This window comes from Odocoileus virginianus, chromosome 27, assembly GCF_023699985.2.
Source record: "Odocoileus virginianus isolate 20LAN1187 ecotype Illinois chromosome 27, Ovbor_1.2, whole genome shotgun sequence".
In the NCBI taxonomy this organism is placed as follows: domain Eukaryota; kingdom Metazoa; phylum Chordata; class Mammalia; order Artiodactyla; family Cervidae; genus Odocoileus; species Odocoileus virginianus.
In genome coordinates, this window is record NC_069700.1 from 12,833,901 (window position 1) to 12,857,682 (window position 23,782).

General features: G+C 37.6%; 1 protein-coding gene across 7 annotated transcripts in view; it reads left to right on the forward strand.

Moving 5' to 3' along the window:
• CDKAL1 (CDK5 regulatory subunit associated protein 1 like 1) overlaps positions 1-23,782 on the forward strand; it is a 603,129-nt gene that overhangs the window by 265,658 nt on the left and 313,689 nt on the right. The window lies entirely within an intron of this gene.

The following is a 23,782-nucleotide window of genomic DNA, read 5'->3' on the forward strand; positions in this document are numbered from 1 at the left end:
GGCAGTACTTGTGACATGAAGGTATATCCCTTGGTGACACACTGTATTCACTGTAAAGACTATTAAGAACTTTTGCTGATAAGTCTAATAAATGAATTTTTAAATGATCCCAGTTTACAGATACTGACCCAGGTTGGTTATTTGTAAGTGCCTTAATGAAGGTATTGCCAGATTCCAAATATGGGCAGGCTCCGCAGGCCCTTAAACCTCTTGTGGTCTGTTATTTCTTTTAGATTTATATCTCCTCTCCATTCTACTTTTTTTTTAAAAATAAAATTTGAGGGATTCCGATGTTACATTATATTTGAGGGGAAAATTAATTTCTTTTTATTCACAGAGTAATTTTGGTCCTGGAAGAGAGGTTTTTGCAACATGTAATTATTTAATGTCCTCTTCATAGAGGATCCACATTTAAGTAGATGTAGCAACTTACAGTCTATCTGCAGCCTTTCTCTTTTGAGATAGAAGTGGAGTTTTGAGGGAAAATTGCTCTCAAGGGAAGCCAGTCCCGCATCCTGGTAGACTTTGCCAGTTGGCTTGAGGAGAGAATGGTTGTCCTCATGGACTTCATGTAAATGCAGGAAGGAGAGGGACCTGCTGAATTAAGTCCTTACGACAAAACACTGTGACTGTTTTCTCCCTAAATATAATAATTTCTTACTGTGACATATTTCATCCTCTGATTTATAGTTTCTTTTTGTCTTTCTTTCTTGCTTCTTTGGTGAAACTTGTTATTTTCAGGTGTTTTGATTTGGAGGGAAGTTATAAATGGAATTGTGTATTTTGGAAAAGGTCATCAGTCATCACATGCCTATCTCCCTTTTTTATTTTTAAACGGCACACGAGTGTCTGACTCGCACGTGGTGTTTCTTGCTTGGCCGGCTGGTGCCAGACGCTGTGCCTTTTGTTTTTAAGAGATAAACGTCTGGTGGTTTTTGTTTTTCTGTGAGACACATGTGAGTCATACTTATCATGAACTGTGTCCTTCTTCCAAACATCTAATTATTTTGAACAACTTACCTAGGCATTTAGAAGCTAATAATAAAATTTTCAACTGTGTGTCTGTTTATAAAGGATAGCTGACTCATCTATACTTTTTATTCCTTCATAGGTTGCTGCAGTTTTGTCTTGGTTGAGTATCTACAAGTCCTGTTGGCACCAACTTTGTTAAAAAAGTATCACTCAATCTCTGTAACTTACATCCTTCTTAGTCATATGCAGTACCAAAAATCTAGATTTCATTTGTGTGTTGAATCCTGTGAGTTACACTCTCTAGTTCAGTTGCTCATAGTTTTAAAAAGCAATACTAATTATCAAAAAGGCAACTGAAATATTTCATATATTATTGAAAAACCTGTTCAGCATGATCAAGATCACCTTTATTTCCCAAATATAGTATGTGTAATGGTTAAAAGAATGGATGTGGAACCTGCCCCGTCTGGGCTTATATACTAACTAGCTCTACCAGTTAACTGGTTCTGTGATGTTTGTAACATTTGTCAAATCACTTTGTCTCTATGTACCTCAGAAAAATAGGGAACAATAATAGTACCTACCTCAGAAGGTTGTTTTCAGGATTAACTTAATATATATAAAGTGCTTACAATAGGTAGGTTTATGTAAGTCTTAGCTATTATTAATCATCTTTGTGATTGTCTAGTGTCACTAACGAATAAAACTGTTAATAACAAGAATATATTCTATATTAAAAGTATGTACTGGGATTTATAGTTTTTAAAGCTAAAAATTTCCTGTAGAAACCATTTTTCACCCATAACTCTTTAAGAAGTGAACAATTGAAGCAAAACACTTTTCACTACCAAAGACAATTGCAAAGTAGTGTTTTAAACATTAAAAAAAAAAAAATTGTACCTGGAGTTGTATGAAAGATCAAGGAATGTGGTTCTACCATTTTTAGCATTCTTTGTTCTTTTAAGATTTACTTAAGTTCCTAGTTCAAGACATAAAACATCTGATTTTCTACAGAAAGTAGATACCAAATCTTCTGTGTCTTCTATCTAAAACTTCAGTTTTCATTGAGTTACCACTTAAGTTTTCTTGACTGTTGATACACTTCCACATTATTGTTTTAAATAGTCTTTTTTTTAATTGGGAACATTTCCTTGAACATTCACTTAAAGTATCAGAAGAAGTTTTTGTTTGTGGTTGGAAAAAATGTCTTTAACCTGCCAAGAGAACTTAAAATTGCATAAGAAAATGGGTGTTGATGCTGAGAAATGGTGTGTAGGCTGCAGATCTCTTGTTCTGTCTGAAAACAGTGATGAAACACAAACAACAAATGTGGAATTGCTGGTGCTCTATTTTTGTGTGGGAAAGACAACTTCAGAGAAGTAGAAAACTTTATGCTGTTTTAATAAATTTTTATTATATTTAGGCATGGGATTTTCTTGGCAATCATTATGGGGATCATGAAAGGCTAATTTCTATAAAAAGTCCTATGGTGCCCATTTCATTATATTTGTGTTGAAATTTAGCAGGAGTTTATAACTTGGGATTCCTTGTGGATCTTTAGGTGATCTGTGAACTCTGGAAATTAGCTGTAGAGTTTACTTTGTTTTTGAAGGCTTTATGATATTTTCACTAATCAATTTTTACTTTTTTTTTTTAACATAGTAAGATATATATAACAAAATTAACCATTTTAACCATTTTTAAGTGTACAGTTAGTTCATTGGTATTAAATACATTCATATTTTTGTGTAATCATCAGCATTGTTCATCTCTTAGAACTTTTCATCACCCCAAGCTGAAACTCTGTGCCCATTAATCAGTGACTCTCCATCCCCTCCCCAACCCCAGGCCCCTGGCAACCACCATTCAAATTTCTGTCTTTAGAAACTTGACTACTCTAGATACCTCAAATAAGTAGAATTATACATTTGTCCTCCTGGCTAATCCTCATTGCAACATGGGTCAGAGTTTTATTTTTTTAAGGCTGAATGACATTCTTTTGTATGTATAGACCACATTTTGTTTACAGATTAAACTGCTGACAGACATTTGGGTTGTTCTGCATTTTGACTATTGTGAATAATTCTGCTATAAACACTGATGTGCTGTTTAAGTTTCTGCTTTCAATTCTTTGTGTGTATACCTAGAAGTGGAGTTGCTGGATCATATTGTGATTCTGTGTTTCATTTCTTCTGGAACCAGCTTACTGTTAGCCACAGTGGCTATATTCTACTGTCTGTAGAATTCTGCACTGTATACATTTTTTCTTGGGAATCAATTATGAGATTTGGTCAAAGTCTCAAAGTGAGCCATTGTTCTAGTATTTGGTCCTTATCAGGTTCATTTTAGTTCCTACATACCTAATACAGTGAATATTGTATTCCAGACATTATTTTTATTAAGCCACCCACTTGTTTCCTTGTTCTACCGAAACTTCCCTGGGAAGGTGAAATGCACCGCATTACCTTTCAGCTTTAGTCTTATGACTTAACATCAAAATAGGTAGCTATAGGATTAAGTAGAATCTTGTGTTCAAGTCATCCTGAAAAACAATTTTTTTTTCAAGCTTACCAAAAGACTGAGGTGACACAACACAAAAAATAGCTTCAAGTATTTTATCTCAGGTCCTTCTGTCCTGATGGTATGGCAGTGATCTAACATTTATAGTTTTGATTTCTCAGATTCATAGAAGAGACTATATCATGTACCTCTTAGTACTTGGGTTAGCTGTTTTCAATGTGACTCTGATAATGTGAATATGATAATGACTTTTCGTAAGTATTTTAACAGTAGGTTTTTTATTCTCTAAGCTTTAAAAGAAGCAGGTGGTGCTGTCTCACTCCACCTCTTTTCTCCTCTTCAGTCAAGGATCCCTCTTGTTGATGGGACTGGGGCCTGTCTCAGCATTGTCTTTGGTCAGGAGAAAAGGTGGACAAGTAGTACCATTAAACTGCATTTTAGAAAACATGTTTTTTTCTTTTCTTCTTCAAATTAGTTAGCTGAATCACTCAGTCTCCATTTCTTACTGGTAAAATGAGAGGATTGAACTAGAAGGATGTTTTTTCTAACTCTGATTTTCTCCTGTGTGTGGGGGGCACGGGTAGGGGGGGAGGAGTATGATACTGGACTCTTAGAAACACCCCAAATTCTGAAACCTAGCACATTACCCAGGTAATCTTTATGGAGTCTTGATAATATGTCTATGATATAATTCTTTCCTAATTTGAAGGGTCTATCTGTCTTGTACTGAAGCTGAAACTCCAGTACTTTGGCCACCTCATGCGAAGAGTTGACTCATTGGAAAAGACCCTGATGCTGGGAGGGATTGGGGGCAGGAGGAGGAGGGGACGACAGAGGATGAGATGGCTGGATGGCATCACCGACTCGATGGGCATGAATTTGAGTTAACTCTGGGAGTTGGTGATGGACAGGGAGGCCTGGTGTGCTGTGATTCATGGGGTCGCAAAGAGTCGGGCATGACTGAGCGACTGAACTGAATTGAACTGACCTGTCTTGTAAACCTCATATCTCCCAATATAAGGCATTTTTCAAAGTTGGCACCTAGAAAGAGTGCAAGTGCAAAGAAAGTTGTCCAGGTTAAAGTGAAAGTGGAAGTCACTCAGTCGTGTCCGACTCTTTGACCCAATGGACTGTGTAGTCTGCCAGGCTCCTCTGTCCATGAGATTTTCCAGGTAAGAATACTGGAGTGGGTTGCCATGCCCTCCTCCAAGGAATCTTCCAGGCCCAGGGAAGGAACCCATGTTTCCCACAATGTAGGCAAATTTCTTTACCATCTGAGCCACCAGGGAAGCCCTGTTCGAGTTAAGGAAGGTATAAAATTATTGTGGCAGATAGCATTTAATTGGTTCTTACAAGCTCTTAATGGATTTTGCTGCATATATTGTTGTTAGCATTCACATATTTCAACTACAGATCATCAATAACCTAATGATAATGAAATATAATGATTTATATAATGCTAAGTTAAGAGATATACCTTACTTCAGTTGCTTTGTTTGCATTTTTATGTGGTATTTACGGCGATCTTCCTCTGACTTTCAGAACATCAAATGGTCTTGAGTGCAAACCTGTACTTTATGATCTCTAAAGGAGAGGGACTATCTATATTTTAAGAGCAAAATATTTCCCCCAAAGTCTCAGTGCATTTTGTTGATAAGAATTTTATTCTTACACACTTCAAAACTAATTCCAGTTTCCATAAGAATGCCCTGTCCTGATTGGCTTAGTTCTGAGTTCCTGAAATCATTTATTGGAAAAGGAAAAGGGATTTCTCTGTAATCATGCCCTACTCTACAGCTGGTGCTGGAGCCGGTTTTCATGAGCTTTATGGATGACATGAGGGAGGAATCGATCCCTGAACAAAGCCAATATTCTTTTAGAAAAGGGAATGGGACTAAGTCCAGGGCAGGAACCTAACGACATGCCCTATAGTTCACTTTTCACTCCCAGACTCCTCTCATACATGTCCTTAACTAAAATTTGCTCTTCAACAAGATACCTTCACCACTTCTCCAAACAGGGACATTTCAATACCTCGTTCAGTTCCAAGGCCAGGTCTTCTTTCTCCGGTCTGATGGAACCCCTCTCAGTCTTGCAATCTTAGTCAGTGTTCTTGACAGCAAGTGAGTTTTCCCTCTGAGAATGTTTCCTTTTTCTTGTCTTCCATGGCACATCTGGGGTGGCCTTTGGGAAGGACTGTCCATTGGGAACTGCAGCTTCTAGTAACTCTCTCACAGTGGATGGGAGGCTGCCTCAGAGCAGTGGTTTTCAGTGAGGTCTCTGGACCAGAAGCACAATGACGACCTAGAGAGCAAAGTCTTAGGTGTCACCCCAGACCTACTGAGTCAGAATAGGGCCACCAGCAGCCTGTCTGTTGACAGCACTTTCTAGAGCTCTGGACCTACTCTCGAGTTTCTGAGCCGTTGACGTAGACATTTAGCAGGTTTTGTGGTTTCTTTGGCAGATTAGCTCCCGTAAAACCCAAGTAGACTACTGGTTGATTTGTGGTCACTTCCCATTCTAGGTACCCAGACTTGTTCTTCTGGAGCCTGTTAGAACGTGAAGCCTCCACCCAGGCCCTGGGACCTTAATTTAAAGGCCATTGCCCTATCTTGGCCTCTGCTTGCTCCTTACCCTTAGGCTGCATTTCAAATACATTTTCACAAAGAAGTGTATTGTCTTCTTTGTTAGTCTAGGGCAAGGCCTATTAGCTGGAGGTGCTCTGGAAAGGACAGCTGTGGGGGCGGGAGTTAGGTGTCTTTTAGGCTGCAGTCTCCTGTCCTGTGGAATCTGACTTCCCAGACTGTTTCACAAACCTTAGTTTGGCTTTCACAACTTACCTTTTTGTTTGCTTGGTTTTTGTTTTAACCCTGCTGGAGTCCGCATAAGGCCAGACTTTTAGGTTATTTGGGTTTTAGATGCAGAGAGAGTCTCTTGTATCAAAGATCTGTTGTTTCCCCTCTCTGCTTTTAGCCTCAGCTTATCTTAAGTAGGCAACACATTTCATTATTCTTCATCATTCTTTTATCATTCATCATCATTTCATCATTTTTGGGTTGCCTCTCAAGAAAGGCTGAGAGAGAGAGAACTCTTGTGTCCTTCAAATTAACCCTCTACCTCTCCCTCCTTCCTTCTTCTGAGCATTGGAGCAATAGCCTGTGGGTTCCAGCCTTGACCTCCTTTTCCTCCTGTGTAATGGAAAGGTAATATTGCCCACACATGCACTATTGAGTTGTGAATTGACTGAGTACCTGGTGTCATTTGTTTGGAGATGCCCTCAAGAAATGGCAGTGGGAAAAGAAAAGGCTTCAAGTGAATCAAACTGATGATTGTGTTTCAGTTCAGTTCGGTCACTCATTCATGTCTGACTCTTTGCGACCCCATGGACTGCAGGTCTTCTTTCATCCAGGCGTCCCTGTCCATTACCTACTCCTGGGGTTTACTCAACTCATGTCCATTGAGTTGGTGATGCCATCCAACTATCTCATCCTCTGTCATCCCTTTCTCCCGCCTGCAATCTTTCCTAGCATCAGGGTCTTTTCAAATGAGTCAGTTCTTCGTATCAGGTGGCCAAAGTACTGAAGTTTCAGCTTCAGCATCAATCCTTCCAATGAATATTCAGGACTGATCTCCTTTAGGATGGACTGGTTGGACTTCCTTGCAGTCCAAAGGACTTTCAAGAGGATTCTCCAACACCACAGTTCAAAAACATCAATTCTTCATCACTTAGCTTTCTTTATAGTCCAACTCTCACATCCATACATGACCACTGAAAAAAAACATAGCTTTGACTAGACGGACCTTTGTTGGCAAAGTAATGTCTCTTGTGTTTCAAAGGCTGTTTAATTTGCTGAATTTTGCTCATTAGCTCACTGTACACGTAATTAATTTGCATGTTATGCAAATATTTTCTCTTAGAAATAAAAAGGCAGCACCACCAAGGCAATCATACCTAGAAACTCAGCTTAAACTTACCTTCTGTGGTGAATTGAATGACTTTACAGTAAGAAAGAAATAGACGCTCCTACGCCTGTAGCACATTGCAGTGGGGGATGCCTGGCAGGCTGAGTAGTGACTTTGCAGGGTCTGCAGCTGTTCTAGGTTAACATTAGTGTAGCTTACAAGCTACTTTTCTTGAAATTTAAATGCCGTAGGATATTGATATTTGGTCATGGATATCAGAACATCGATGGGATCTTGTCTGTTAATCTAGCTTATTTTGACTATGTATCTTGAAGTCAGATGATGTAGGGCTTCTTAAGTTCAAATCCCAGCCATACCACTCATAAGCAGCCTTTAAAAAAAGAACTCACTGGACTATAGTTGCTTTACATTGTTGTTAGTTTCTGCTGTATGGCAAAGTGAGTCAGCTATGCATATGCATATGTATCCCTTCTCTTTTGGATGTCCTTCCCATCTGGATCACCACAGAGCATTAGTAGCGTTCCTTGTGCTTGACTCTCATTAGCCATCCATTTTATACATACCTAGGCTTATTCAACCTGTTTTCTCGTGTGTGAAAGAAGGTCGATAAAAGCATGAACCTCACTAGGTTGCTATAAGGACTGAAAGTGATTTTTTGCTTAGTCACTAAGTTTTGGCTGACCCCATGGACTGTAGCCCACCAGGCTCCTCTATCCATGGGATTTCCCAGGCCAGAATGGGTTGCCCTTTCCTTCTCCGGGGGATCTTCCCAGACTGGGGGTCAAACACACATCTCCTGCATTGGCAGTCGGATTCTTTAACACTGAGCCACCAGGGAAGCCCAATAAAGTGATTTACTACGTGTGAGGTGCTTAAAATAGTACCTCACACACAGTAAACATTGTGCCCGTATTAGCTTACTCTTTATTATTATGCAAGCAGTAGTGTTTTAAGAATCTGTAGTTGAAAGATTATTTCTTTATAAACTGTATACAAATTGTACAGTTTTTTTCCTATTTATTTTTATTTGTTGGAGGCTAATTACTTTACAATATTGTAGTGGTTTTTGCCATACATTAACATGAATCAGCCATGAATTTACATGTGTTCCCCATCCCGATCCCCCCTCCCGCTTCCCTCCCCATCCCATCCCTCTGGGTCTTCCCAGTGCACCAGCCCTGAGCACCCGTCTCATGCATCCAACCTGGGCTGCTGATCTGTTTCACGCTTGATACTATACTTGTTTCAATGCTGTTCTCTCTGAACATCCCACCCTCGCCTTCTCCCACAGAGTCTAAAAGTCTGTTCTGTACATCTGTGTCTCTTTTCCTGTTTTGCATATAGGGTTATTGTTACCATCTTTTAAAATTCCATATATATGCGTTAGTATACTGTATTGGTCTATCTTTCTGGCTTACTTCACTCTGTATAATGGGCTCCAGTTTCATCCATCTCATTAGAACTGATTCAAATGAAGTCTTTTTAATGGCTGAGTAATATTCCATGGTGTGTATGTACCACAGCTTCCTCATCCATTCATCTGCTGATGGGCATCTAGGTTGCTTGCATGACCTGGCTATTATAAACAGTGCTGCGATGAACATTGGGGTACACATGTCTCTTTCAGATCTGGTTTCCTCAGTGTGTATGCCCAGGAGTGGGATTGCTGGGTCATATGGCAGTTCTATTTCCAGTTTTTTAAGGAATTTCCACACTGTTCTCCATAGCGGCTGTATTAGTTTGCATTCCCACCAACAGTGTAAGAGGGTTCCCTTTTCTCCACACCCTCTCCAGCATTTATTGCTTGTAGACTTTTGGATAGCAGCCATCCTGACTGGTGTGTAATGGTACCTCATTGAGGTTTTGATTTGCATTTCTCTGATAATGAGTGATGTTGAGCATCTTTTCATGTGTTTGTTAGCCATCTGTATGTCTTTGGAGAAATGTCTGTTTAGATCTTTTGCCCATTTTTTGATTGGGTCATTTATTTTTCTGGAATTGAGCTGCAGGAGTTGCTTGTATATTTTTGAGATTAATACTTTGTCTGTTTCTTCATTTGCTATTATTTTCTCCCATTCTGAAGGCTGTCTTTTCACCTTGCTTACAGTTTCCTTTGTTGTGCAAAAGCTTTTAAGTTTAATTAGGTCCCATTTGTTTATTTTTGCTTTTATTTCCAGTATTCTGGGAGGTGGGTCATAGAGGATCCTGCTGTAAATTGTACAGTTTTAAAAATGCCATAAAATAGTATTAGGTTGGAAGTAGAGATATTGGGGAATATTATGAGGCTTTTAACACATATTAGCAGATTTGTCTTCAGAAAAGTTAGACCAATTTGCACCCTTATCAGCAACCTTTGAAAACCCTGGAAATGGAATTACCAAGACAAATTAGAATGATTTTATTTTGAAAAATCTGAAAATGAACTGATTTCCCCTATTTTATCTAGAAGAAAAGTTGAATAGGAGATACTGGAATTTTCCAGTAGGATCTGTTGAAAGCCAAAAAAAAAAAAAAAAAAAACCCGAAGGTAAGACATCTACTCTGGAAGAGACTAATAAATAGCATTTCCTATCATTTGTTTTATATTCTTTGGGAGTTGTGGGCACTCAGCTACCTGGTCTGATCTCCAAAATTTGGGTAAATGTTTTTACCCAAGCATGATTCTTTAGAAAGGATTAAATTCTGTATTTAATTGGGATAGCTTTTATCACTCCTCTCCCTGTCCCCTAAAAAGGGAAGAAAAAGAGCTTTTTTGGGATCACTAGGGGTTCTTGCAGTTGTTCAAGGAAATAGGTGTAATATGTATGAAGGAGGAGAACACTGTACACAAAACAAACCTTTGTGCAGCTGAGACTTGAGTGCAGACAACATTTTGGAGGTTTTGGTGTTTTGCTTCATGGGCAGTGACTTTACATTAGGGACCTGCTGGTCCCCTCATTTTATCGTTGATATGTGCTATTTTGTCTTGGCCCTGCTTTAGGTACAATTGCCAAATGGAAGAAATAGGTAGATGGATTTTACTCATTCAGTTATTTTAATTCTAATTAGAATTGTACTTTTCAAATTTGGAGGTTTTGTTGAAGTTAAAATGGTGGGTATTTGCATAACTGCTTAGGTGTTACTTTTACGTTTAAATTTAAAACACCTCCTCTTCATTATGTAATTCCACCATTATTTGGCCCGAACTATTTTCCTACACAGGTTTGAAAATCCTGAGTTTAGCTTTCTAGTTTTAACACAGTTGGAATATAAGATATTTTTTTTTTCTTTCCACAGGATGTTTAGACCCATGTTGGAGCAATACCTTTTATCCTAGGCACCAAAATATGGTACCTGTTATGTGTTATAGAATTCATTCCTGCTAGTATTTTCTGTGAGACTTGACCCTGGCAGATGTCTGCCTCCAGAGCCACTGAGGAAGCAAAAACAATAGCTCTTCGCTGATACTCCTTTACTTTTTAAGAGATTTTGGGGTCAATTATTCAGGTTTTTATTCTCTTGGTGTAATTAGTGTATGGTTCATCAAACTTTGAGGAGATTAGCCCTTAGATAAGTGTTGCTGGAGATTACTTCTCATATGTTATTCATTAGAATACTTGAAAGTGAAGCTTCAGTTTTCCTTAATAGCAGATAACGTTAGCAAATATGTTAACTATTAAGCCACAAGAAGTAAATTGTTGTTTCTAATTTCACCAAGTAAATTTGGCCTCAACTCAGGCATATAAAAACAGTACCACTTTTTACAAATGCATATGCCTTGGTTCCGTTCTTGTAGATTCTGATTCAGTATGTTTGGAAAAGGGACCAGTTGTCTCTATCTAAAAAAAAAAAAAAGTCAAAACTAAAAACAAACTCAGAGATGCAGTGAATATTTAGGAGTGAAAGTGGCAGAACTCTCTGTGTGTATGTCTGTGTACTTGCGCATCTGTGCTTTACATATAGGTATACATCTACTTGATTATATTACCTTAAAAGAGTATTCATTACTGCTTTTTTGACCTTACCATATATATATATATATGATTTACACACACTTTGTAAGTAAAGTGCCTTATTACTCTGTTAGCAGATAAATAGCTGCCATCAGAGTCCCTGTTTCTTTTTCAGCTTGGACATATATAAGTTAATTCACATCTTCTGCACATAGTCACTTTGGCCAATCAGGTGTTTTTGCTTCACTAGTCAATATTACTTGGTGACTACAGCTATCTCCACTGAGAGAGAGAGAGATAATCACTTAACCTTAGTTGTTTGTACTGCTGTTATTGTTTTATAAAATTAAAAATAACAATGCAGATGGAATCAAAGAATATTTTGGAAAAGTATGTGCTTTATGAATGTCAGGATTTCCTCATCTCTCACCATGCTGTTTTGGTAAATATATTCAGAAAACAGTTGTTGCTGTTATGGGTGTGGAACTGTATCCCCCAAGGAGTAAGCCACTAGCTACAAATAGAACACATTTGGAAATCCAACTGGTGATTTTTATTGTTGCTTATTAATTATATTCTATGTTTGTATCAGTTGACATTTACTTGATTTAGGCTAATATTCAGTAAAAGTCATCTTTTTTTTCTGCTCTTTTCACCTATCCATCTTCAATTCTAAAGGCTATCATTGACCAAAGAAGGCATGCAAATGGCCAAAAAGCACATGAAAAGATGCTCAGCATCACTAATTATCAGAGAAATGTGAGTCAAAACCATAATGCGGTATCACCTAACACTGATCAGAATGGCCATCATCAAAAAGTCTACACTCAGTGCTGGAGAGGTTGTGGAGAAAAGGGAACCCTCCTATACTGTTGTTGGGAATGTAAATTGTTACATCTACTATGGAGAACAGTATCTATGTTCCTCAAAAAACTAAAAATAGAACCACCAATTCTTTGCAGTATAGCTCTCCAAGTGGAATTGCTGGATCATATGGTAATTCTACTTTTACTTTTCTGAGGAAGCACCATACTGTTTTCCACAGTGGTTGTACCATTTTACGTTTCCACCAGTGCCCAGGGATCCCGGTTTCTACACATATACTCCGACACTTGTTTTTGGATTTGTTTTGTTATTTTGGTAGTAGCCGTCTTAATTGGTGTGAATTAGTATTTTGCTGGAGTTCTGACTTTTATTTCTCTAGTGATTTGAGTATCTCGTCATGTCCTTCTTTTGGTCATTCGTAGGGCTTCCTTGGTAGCTCAGCTGGTAAAGAATCTGCCTGCAATGTGGAAGAGCCTGGTTTGACTCCTGGATCGGGAAGTTCCCCTGGAGATGGGATAGGTTATCCATTGTGGTGTTTCTGGGCTTCCCTGGTGGCTCCAGTGGTAAAGAATCCACCTGCAATGCAGGAGAGCTGGGTTTCAATCCTCAGTGGGGAATATCCCCTGAGGGAGAGCATGGTGGTCCACTTCAGTATTCCTGCCTGGAGAATCCCCCTGGCAGGCTACAGTCCATGCGGTTGCAAAGAGTTACACAGCTGAGTGACTCAGCACAGACTTTAGTCACTCATGTATCTTCTTTGGAGAAATGTCTGTTCGAGTCCTTTGCGCATTTTTGAATTGGGCTGGTGTTTTTGTTGTTACTGAGTTTTGAAGTTCTCTGTATATTCTGGACATTATCTTTTATCAGGTATTTAGTTGGCAGATATTATCTCCAGTTCTGGGGCTGCTCTTTTACTCTATTGATAATGTCTTTTGATGCAAAAAATTAAGGACTTTTCCTGAAGTCCTTTGTCTGTTTGCTTACATTGTCCGTGTCTTTGATGTCGCATCCAAGAAATAATTGCCAAATCCAATGTTGTGCAGCTTTTGTCCTTTGTTTTTTTTTTTCTAAGAAGTTTATTGTTTTAGGTCTTGCATATAGGTCCTTGATCCATTTGAGTTATTTTTTGCGTATCATTTCAGGTAAGGGTCCAACTTCACTTTTGCATATGGGTATCTAGTTTTCCGAGCATCATTTGTTGAAAAAGTGATTTTTACTCTCTTGTCAAAATCTTTTCACCATATACATGAGGGTTTATTTTGGGGCTCTCTATTTTATTCCACTATTTTACATGTCTGTTTATGTCAGTACCACACTGTTTTAATGTAGCTTTATACAAAGTTTTGAAATCAGGAACTGTGAATCCTCCAGTCTTTCTGTTTTGTTCAAGATTGTTTTGGCTGTTTGGGCTACCTTGATATTTTATATAAATTTTGGGATAGGTTTTTCTATTCCTGCAAAACATGTCATTGGAGTCTTTTTTTTTTCTTTAATGGATTTGCATTGAATCTTGAAATCATTATGGATAACATTGACATTTTAATGATATTAGGTTTCTAATCTAACAGGGGTCTAGTCACATTTATTTATGTTTTATTTATTTTCTATGAGTAACATTGACATTTTAATGATATTAAGTTTTCTAATCTAAATTGACACCTATATGTATTTTTGTGTTTTCAATTTCTTATAGCAGTGTTGCAGTTTTCAATGCAAAAGACTTTATTTACAGCACTTTGGTTCAACTAATTTGTAGGTATTTTATTCTTTTTGATGTTACTGTAAATGGAATCATCTGCAGAGATCGTTTTACTTCTTTTTCCTAATTTCAATGTCCCTTCTTTCTTTTAGTTGCCTAATTGATCTAATTGATCAGGCTAAAACTTTAAGTACTATGTTGATTTGAAGTGGTGAAAGTAGGCATCCATGCCTTGTTGCTCATCTTAGAGGAAAAACTTTCAGTTTAATCACTGCACATGATGTTCTTTGTGAGTTTTTCATAGATGGGTTTTTTTTTATTATGTTGAGGAAGTTTCTGTTTCTATGTGTTGATTGTTTTTATAGTGAGAAGATGTTGAATTCTGTCAAATGCTTTCTTTTCATCAACTGACATCATGTTTTTTTTTTTCTCTTTCATTCTGTTAATATAACATATTATGTTGATCAATTCACATTGTTGAAACATCCTTGCATTTCAGCAATAAATCCCAGTTGGTTGTACTATATAATTCTTGTAATGTGCTGCTGAATTCTGTTTGCTAGCATCTTGTTTATTGAGGATGTTCACAAGGGATTTCCTTCTCCTTTTCTGTGATTTCCTTCTCTTTCAGTGGCTTTCTATGACTTGAGCGTTAAGGTAATTTTGCTCTCAGAATGAGTTGGAAAATATTCCCTTTTCTTCAGTTTTCAGAAAAGCTAGACAGGAATTATTATTAGTGCTTCTCTAAATGTTTGATAGAATTCGCCAGTGAAGTAATCAGCTTCAAAGCTTTTATGTGTTGAGAGATTTTTAATTACTGATTCAAGCTCTGGACTAGTTACAGATATATTCACATTTTCTCTTTCTTCCTGATTTAGTCTGGATATGTATGTGTGCTTAGTCGCTTAGTCGTGTCTGACTTTTTGCACCCCGTGGACTGTAGCCTGCCAGGCTCCTCTGTCCACGGGATTCTCCAGGTAAGAATACTGCAGTGGTTTGCCATATCCTCCTCCAGGGGATCTTCCAAACCAGGGATCGAACCCAGGTTTCCTGCATTGCAGGCAGATCTTCACTGCCTGAGCCACCAGGGAAGCCTATTTGGTCTGAATGGTTTTTTTTATTTTCCGATATCTGTTCATATCAACTGGGTCATTCAATTTGTTGGTGTACAATTGTTCATGTCACTCTTATAATCCTTTGAATATCTTTAGAGTTAGTAATAATGGCCCACTTTCATTTCTGATTATAATAATTAGTCTCCTCTTTTTTTTTCTTTATCTAGCTAAAGTTTGTCATTTTTATTAATCTTTTTGAGGAATCAACTTTTGGTTTTGTTGATTTTTCTCTTTATTCTCTATCTTCTCTCAAATCTTTATTTTCTTCTTTCTTCTAGTCTTGATTTTAGTTTATTCTTCTTTTTCTGTTTACTTACTTTGTAAGTTGACTATTCATATGAGTTTTTTTTTTTTTATGTGTTTTTAGCTAGCTATGAAATTTCCCCATAGTATTCCTTTATCTGCACCCCATAACTTTTGGTGTGCAGTGCTTGTTCTTGTTCATATCTAATTGTTTTCTAATTTCTCTTTTGTGGTTTCTTTTTTGATTCATAGGTTATTTACAAATGTGTTGTTTGATTTCCATAATATTGTGAATTTTCCTCTCCTTTTTTGTTATTTACTTCTGACTTCATTCTCTTGTGATCTGAGAAGAAACTTTGTTTGATACCTGTCTTTTAAAATAGTTGGAGTCTTAACTTTCAGTCTAACATCTCGTCTGTCCTGGAGAATGTCCCATGTTTATTCTATTGTTATTGGGCAATTTGCATTCAGATCTCCCCCTGGAAGTTGCTAACCATCAGAGGACCCCAGAATTCCAAAATAGTCACACCACACAGATTCTGCCAGTGCAGTTGTTGTCTAGGTGGGGAGACAGATGCCTAGAGCTTTCCACTCTGCCATCTCACCATAATCCTCCCCAATAATCATGTATTCTTACCTAGAGTAAATTATTGTATTTTATGAGAAGTAGAGTACAATCCATGATACAGGAATTTCTGATAAGATTGATTGCATCTTTCACTTGGCCATCTATGCAAATTTGGACAAATTCTTTAATCCTTTTCAACCTCAGTTTCCTGTATGAAAGTTAGGAATAAGATAATTATACCGAGATTGTTGCAAGGATAAATGAAACAATTAATATAAAATTATTGTGTGGCTGAGTGCCTGTAAGCATTCCACAACCATCTTTTACTCTTACTAGCACTTCCTCACCCCAGACGATTTTAAAGCTTGTGTTGACTTCTATGGAGATTGATGATGATGATAAGGATATCTTTCAGGTAAAGGAAATGAGAAATAAGGGAACAGAGTTTAAATACATTGACACAACTCCTTGAAGCAAAGGATGTAGCACAGCAGTTAATGGGAGTAGGATAAGGAAAAAATGTAGTTGCAGTTGTTTTTTAATTTAGTACAAATAGAAGAAAGGTTAGCAGCTGTGCTCCCAGACCTTTCTATCCCAACCCCTGCAACTGCAAAGGGCACAATTACAGTTAAAGACAGAAGCAACAGTTATTACAATGAAATTTTGGAGTAGGACGTTGAGATTGGATATGGAGGCAGGAACTCAAGTGGAGAGATTTGTTCCATGGGAGGAGCCCTGGCCATTAGTTCAGTTCAGTTGCTCAGTCGTGTCCAACTCTTCATGACCCCATGGACGCAGGCCTTCTTTCATCCAGGCCTCCCTGCCCATCACCAACTCCCGGAGCCTACTCAAACCTCATGTCCATTGTGTCAGTGATCCATCCAACCATCTCATCCTCTGTCGTCCCCTTCTCTTCCTGTCTTCAGTCTTTCCCAGCATCAGAGTCTTTTCCAATGAGTTGGTTCTTCACATCAGGTGGCCAAAGTACTGAAGTTTCAGCTTCAGCATCAGTCCTTCCAATGAATATTCAGGATTGATTTTCTTTGGGATTGAATGGTTTGATTTCCTTGCAGCCCAGGGAACTCTCAAGAGTCTTCTCCAACACCACAGTTCAAAAGTATCAATTCTTCAGTGCTCAGCTTTATTTGTAGTCCAACTCTCACATCCATACCTGACTACTGGAAAAACCATGGCTTTGACTAGATGGACCTTTGTTGGTAAAGTAATGTCTCTGCTTTTTAATATACTGTATAGGTTAGTCATAGCTTTTCCAAGGAGCAAGTGTCTTTTAATTTCATGGCTGCAGTCACCATCTGCAGTGATTTTGGAGCCCCCCAAAATTAAGTCTCTGTTTCCATTTTTTACCCATCTATTTGCCATGAAATGACGGGACTGGATGCCCTGATCTTAGTTTTCTGAATGTTGAGTTTTAAGCCAACTTTTTTACTCTCCTCTTTCACTTTCATCAAGAGGCTCTTTAGTTCTTCTTCACCTTCTGTCATAAGGGTGGTGTCATCTGCATATCTGAAGTTATTGATATTTCTCCCAGCAATCTTGATTCCAGCTTGTGCTTCATCCAGCCCAGCATTTCGCATGATGTACTCTGCATATAAGTTAAATAAGCAGGGTGACAATATACAGCCTTGATGTACTCCTTTCCCGATTTGAAACCAGTCTGTTGTTCCATGTCCATAGGAAGCTTAAAGAATTTAGGATATATTCTAGTTTTTCGGGTATGTTATTTTTCCTTTGCTTGCTCAGGATTTTGTTCTTGGCAAACAGAAAGTATCATCTGAAGCTCCAATCAGATTTTGCTGATAAAGAGTATCTTTGGATTTGTTTAAAAGATCAAAAAGTTTGTAATTTTCCTGGAAGTACTCTTGAATACTTTAAAAACCATGATGAGGGTTCACAATAGACTATATTTAGCAATGAAGTCTGGCACAGCCTGCAGGGTGTAAACCTTTCTGTTTCTTGAGCTTTTGTTTTTTCTTTGCTTCATGAGGGTTCCATATGGAAAGCCACAATATGATTTCTCCAAGGTTTTGGTCTACAAAGGACTTACTTTGTAAAATTTGAAGCTTTGAGAAAGATGATGCTCTGTCAACTGATTAAAAATAAATAAGGAATAGAGTATGTGAATGACACAGAAAGTTAGTTTGAAGTGTTAATATTATTGTTAAAAACAATAGTTTTTGCATATTTAAAATCATCTTTGTCTGGAAGCAGAGACAGAATCCTCAGTCACATAATTTTTTCTCCCCTTAAAAAGAGATATCAGTATGGGTGAATTTTTAGAAATATAACACTTATTTTTAAGTCATTCTAAAGCTTGTGATAGCAGAAGATGCTGTTTAGAAGAGAAAGCCTAATGTATCAAAACTTTTAATTTTCATTCACTCTATGTGGTTTAGGTATCAAATTAGCATGTTATGCATTTGAACCCTTTGAAATATTTTTTTCATAATTTTAAAATTGTGGAAATTCATTATTTTGTTTCATTTCTATAATGTAAATCTATTCTACCACAGATGTCTTTCAGGACGTGAGTTATCCTGCTAAATTAAATTCCTGGTCTGCCTCTGCCTTCACTGAGGTTTTCAGTTATTTCTTGGCATGTGGCCATCTAACAACCTGTACAAAGATGGGTAGGTGGAGTGTGCTAGCTTTACCCTTCTGTGACAACAGGGTATGTCTGTTCAGGATTTTGCTTCTTCCTTACAGTTCAACAGCCATCCCTTTTTGGTTTTGGCTTTCAACAGTCAACCCTCAAAGATCTTTTGTTTTCTGACAGTTAAAGAAACAGGCTCAGTGTTCTTACTCTTAAACAATTACTTAATTGTTTACAGATAACTGAAACTACGAAAGGTTTCTGTGATGAATCTCTTTTGTTGGAGGCTTATGTGTGGAAATGATTGGTCATCATAATTCCTGGTGATTGAGAAGATTGTTCTTAAACCAAAGAGCATCAAAAAGCTCACTCTTTTCTGATTTTCATTGGCTGTTTTTCTTGTGTATTGTAACAAACCTCTCTCCTTTTTAAATGTAAAATGTAGCAGACTTAGTGCTTGATTAGTGCTGTTTTAACATGCTTAAGAAATACTCTACATAGAAATTTTCACTTTATTTAAATAATAATAGGTATTATTGTGGTAACTGCAGATAGGGATGAACCTGTCTATACAATGGAGAGTTTAGAATGTCAAAAATGCATAACATCAACAACTCTAACCTGGAGGGAGCAGTTTAGTAAAGACTATTTTGAATTCTTAATGTAACATTTATACTTACTGCCTTGTTTTGATTATTATAAATGTTTCCGAGTATCAGTCACCTTGTTTTATTTAAAACAAGTACATTTAGTACATTTTCCTGATTGGTTTTCCATGGGGAGTGCATTCCCACCTTTATTAAGTGAGCCAGTAGGAAAACATGATTTGGTTTCCATAGTTGATTGAAGTCAACCTATCAGCAACACATCAGTTCCAGAGGTCAGGTATTCCTGGAACATGATGGTGCATATGATTTCCTTACAGAATTGTTGAGCATGGTCACAGTGAACAACCACTGACCGGTACTTACTGATCACTTAACTAGGCGCCAGCAGTATTCCAAGTGTTTTATTTGTGTTAATTCATTTATATTATATATACTTAAATTGCATTTTTCCCTTCTGTTTTCCTTCCCCTCCCCTAGGCTAGTGTCCCTTAAGAAAGTTATTTCTAAGAAATAGCCCAAGTTAGAAATAGTATCAGCTTTTGTTGAGATTGTCTACTTAATTTATGGAGGTCTGCATTGGGAGTAGGAGAAATAAGAGAATGGGTCAGGAAAAATAGATTAGGGGAAGTAGTATCAGGGGGTAGAGCGTATTTTCCCTGGAAGGGTGCTGGTTCAACTTGAGTGAATGGCAGAGGGATCCTGGTTGGATGAATACGGGGTGTGCTGCATCGAGCCCATCATGGAGCCACTGGTGAGAGGGGCAGAGAGAGCACTCAGCTTGTAGGACCTTAGCTGTAGAATTTAAAAGCCATGGCAAGACCAAGAGAGTGACGCATTCTGCCACAGAGCAGCTGTAAGGTGAAAATAGAACTCTTATAAACAAGGGTGAAATAACTAGTTTGGGCCAGTGGATGGACAGGAAGCCTAGCCTGAGATTTCCAAAGAATGAAAGAGAAACGGGTTTCAGACAAGTAATTCCACACACAAGAGGACTTCCCTGGTGGCTCAGATGGTAAAGCGTCTGCTTACAATGAGGGAGACCTGGGTTTGAACCCTGGGTCGGGAAGATCCGCTGGAGAAGGAAATGGCAACCCACTTCAGTACTGTTGCTTGGAAAACCCCTTGGATGGAAGAGCCTAGCAGGCTATAGTCCACAGGGTCACAAAGAGTTGGACACAGCGGAGTGACTGCACTTTTATTCTTCCAAACACGAGATGGTGAGCACCGGCTGTGTCTTTGAATGTCCGTGCTGCATCACTTTACACCTCATGGCAGATGATTGCTTATTATGTCTCATCTGCATTTGTCTGTAGCGAGGTGTTTGATGGGCTTCCCAGGTGGCACCGATGGTAAAGAACCCACCTGCCAGTGTGGGAGATGTAACAGATGAGGGTCTGATCCCTGGATCAGGAAGCTCCCCTGGAGGAGGTCATGGCAGTCCATTCCTATATTCTTGCCTGGAGAGTCCCATGGACCAGAGGCACCTGGGAGCCTACAGTCCATAGGGTTGCAAAGAGTTGGACACGACTAAAGCAACTTAGCACGCACACACAAGATATTTGATACACATTTACTCTGGGGAGGCAGCTTGTTATGGCAATAGAAGGGAATTTGAAATCTGATGGCCCTGTGTTCTGGATTTTAGTTGTTAGATGTCTTGAACAAGCCGCTTATCTGACTCTGGTCCCCCTGCACTGCCACCACAGTTCCACTGAGATTGTAATTGACATATAATATTGTATGAGCTTAAGACATAAAGCATAAATATTTGATACATGTGTATATTGTGAAATGTTTGCCACATTAAGTTAATATTCCTCTTTTTATATAATTACAGATTTTTCTTGTAATGAGAACTTCTCAGTTCTCTTTTCTTACTGCTGTTCAGATATACAATACAGTATTGGTAACTATAGTCATCATGCTATACATTACACCCCCAGAATTTATTTTATAACTAGAAGTTTGTACCTTTAAGCCACCTTCACTCTTTTTCCCCACCTCTCACAAATCCCACCCTCTGGCAACCAACAATCTTTTCTTTATTTCTATGAAGTTGTTTTTTGTTTTGCTTTTGTTTGTTTGGTTTTGAATTCCACATAAAAATGAGATCATGCAGTTTTTTTCATTCTCTGACTATTTCACTTCACATAATGTCCTCAAGATCCATTCATATTGGTGCAAATGGCAGTTTTTCCTTCTTTTAATGGCTGAGAAATATCCCTTATATAAATGTATCACATTTTCTTCATTCATGTATTTGTTGAAGAAACAGGTTGATTTCTGTTTGGCTGTTGCAGGTAATTCTGCAGTGAAAATGAGGTTGTGGGTACCTCTTTGAGATAGTGATTTCATCTCCTTTGGAGATATACCCGGAAATGGAACTGCTGGATCATATTAATTCTATTTTTAATTTTTTGAGGAACCTCTATACTGTTTTTCATGCTAGCAATACCAATTTATATTCTCACCAATAGTGCACAAGTTTCCTTTTGTCAGGTGTTGTTAACTCTTGTTATTTTTGATAATAGCCATTCTAACAGGGGTGAGATGCTATCTCATTGTGGTCTTCACTTGCATTTCCTTGATAAATTAGGAATCTTGAGTATCTTTTCCTGTGACTGTTGACCACTTGAATATTTTCTTTGGAGAAACGTCTAGTCATAGTCTTCGACCATCTTAATATTCAATTATTATTTATTGAGCTGTATGAGGATTTTTATATCTAGAATATTGACCCCTAATCAGATATTATGAATCCCTTATTATGGAAAAGGTCAGTTTTCATTCCAGTGCCAAAGAATGCAGGAGGAGAAGGGGACATCAGAGGATGAGATTGTTGGATGGCGCCACCGACTCAATGGACATGAGTTTGGGTAAACTCCGGGAGTTGGTGATGGACAGGGAGACTGGCATGCTGCAGTCCATGGTGTCGCAAAGAGTCTAACACAACTGAGGGACTAAATGGAACGGAATTATGGAATAATAATCACATATTATGAATCACTTGTTTTGAATCAGATATGTGGTTTGCAAATATTTTCTCCCATTCTGTTGTTTGTCTTTTCATCTCATTGATTGATTTCCTTTGCCGTGCAGAAGCTTTTTAGTTTGATGTAGTCCAGCTCGTTTATTTTTGCTTCTGTATTTGTGCTTTGGGTGTCATATCCGAAAATAAAATCATTGCTAAGAACAATGTCAAGGAACTTTTCCCTTGTGTTTTCTTCTAGGAGTTTCTGGTTTTACATTTAATTTTAATTGTAATTTATATGGTTTCTGATTTTATATCTGTCTTTAATTCATTTTCTATTAATTCTTCTCAGTGATATAATAAGTGCTTTTGCAAGTGAATATTCAATTTTCCCAGCACCATTTGTTGAATAGACTGTCTTTTCTGTATTGAGTATTCTTGGCTCTTTTGTCAAATGTTAGTTGACTGTATATTCATGAGTTTATTCCTAGACTCACAATTCTTTTACATTAGCCTATATGCCTGTTTTTTCACTAGCACCTACTATTTTGATTACTGTAGCTTAGTAGTATAGTTTGAAATTAAGTATTGAGCTGTCTTTGGCTTTGCTCTTTTTAAAAATTTTTCTTTCATCAATGTATTTAACTTTTCATTCTGCAGATCTTTAGCCTTCTTGGTTAAATTTATTCCTAGTTATTTCATTGTTTTTGATGCTGTTGTAAATGGGAGCATGATTTAGTCTTGGTGGGCTGTGAAACATAGAAAGCTCTATGTTTCTAGGAGATTTTATTTATTCTAGGTTGTCTAGTTGGTGTGTAGTTGTTGCCACAGTAGTATCTTATGCTCCTTTGTATTTCTGTGGAATCAACTGTATTATCTAACTTTTTCAAAGCATCTGTAAGATGGAGACAACAACACCCAATTTGAGAAGACTTAAATGGGATAATGTATGTACAATGTCTAGAAAAATGCCTGGTGCTCAGTCAGGGCTAAAAAAAGGAAGTTAGTCTTCCATAGTGTGAAAGTGAAAGTTGCTCAGTTGTGTCCGACTCTTTGCATCCCCATAGTCTATACAGTCCATGGACTTCTTCAGGCCAGAATACTGGAGTGGGTAGCCTTTCCCTTCTCCAGGGGATCTCCCCAATCCAGGGATCAAACCCAGATCTCCCGTATTGCAGGCAGATTCTTGACCAGCTGAGGCACAAAGGAAAGCCCTAGTCTTCCAAGGAGAAGTTTTTAAAAAGCTTACTTTTTTTCCTTATTATGGAACACATGAAAGTTCAAAAGAGAAGACATGTAACAGTTGGGGGACCAGAACCTGTGTTCATATGAGAGACCACAGTTTGTGTGTGTGTGTATAAATGGCTTAGAAAGAAAGGGATGTTAGTTTTTTAAGAGTATGGAGTCAGTTTGACAGTTAAAAATCCTTACCAAAACAAATGTGTTTACTCGAGTTCCATGCAAAAATAATTATAAATTAAACATTACATTGTTGCCTCCTGATTTATATGATTTATATGTATTTTTAAATTATATATTAATAAAATGACACATTGGCCACTTGTAATTATTAGAATTTTAATTTTTCTCAGTTTGAAATTTTAAAGCATTTTCTTAGTGATAGTCTTTAAAAACCTTGCTATTTATTATAGCAGTTGAATCTTTGAAGAGATGTTATTCTTTGTTTTGTTCAGTGTTGCTGAGACTTATATTTTTGGCAAAAGGATATTTTATTATGTGCAATGGTTTTTTTTAATATAATAAAATGTATTTAAACTATTTTTAAGTTATAAG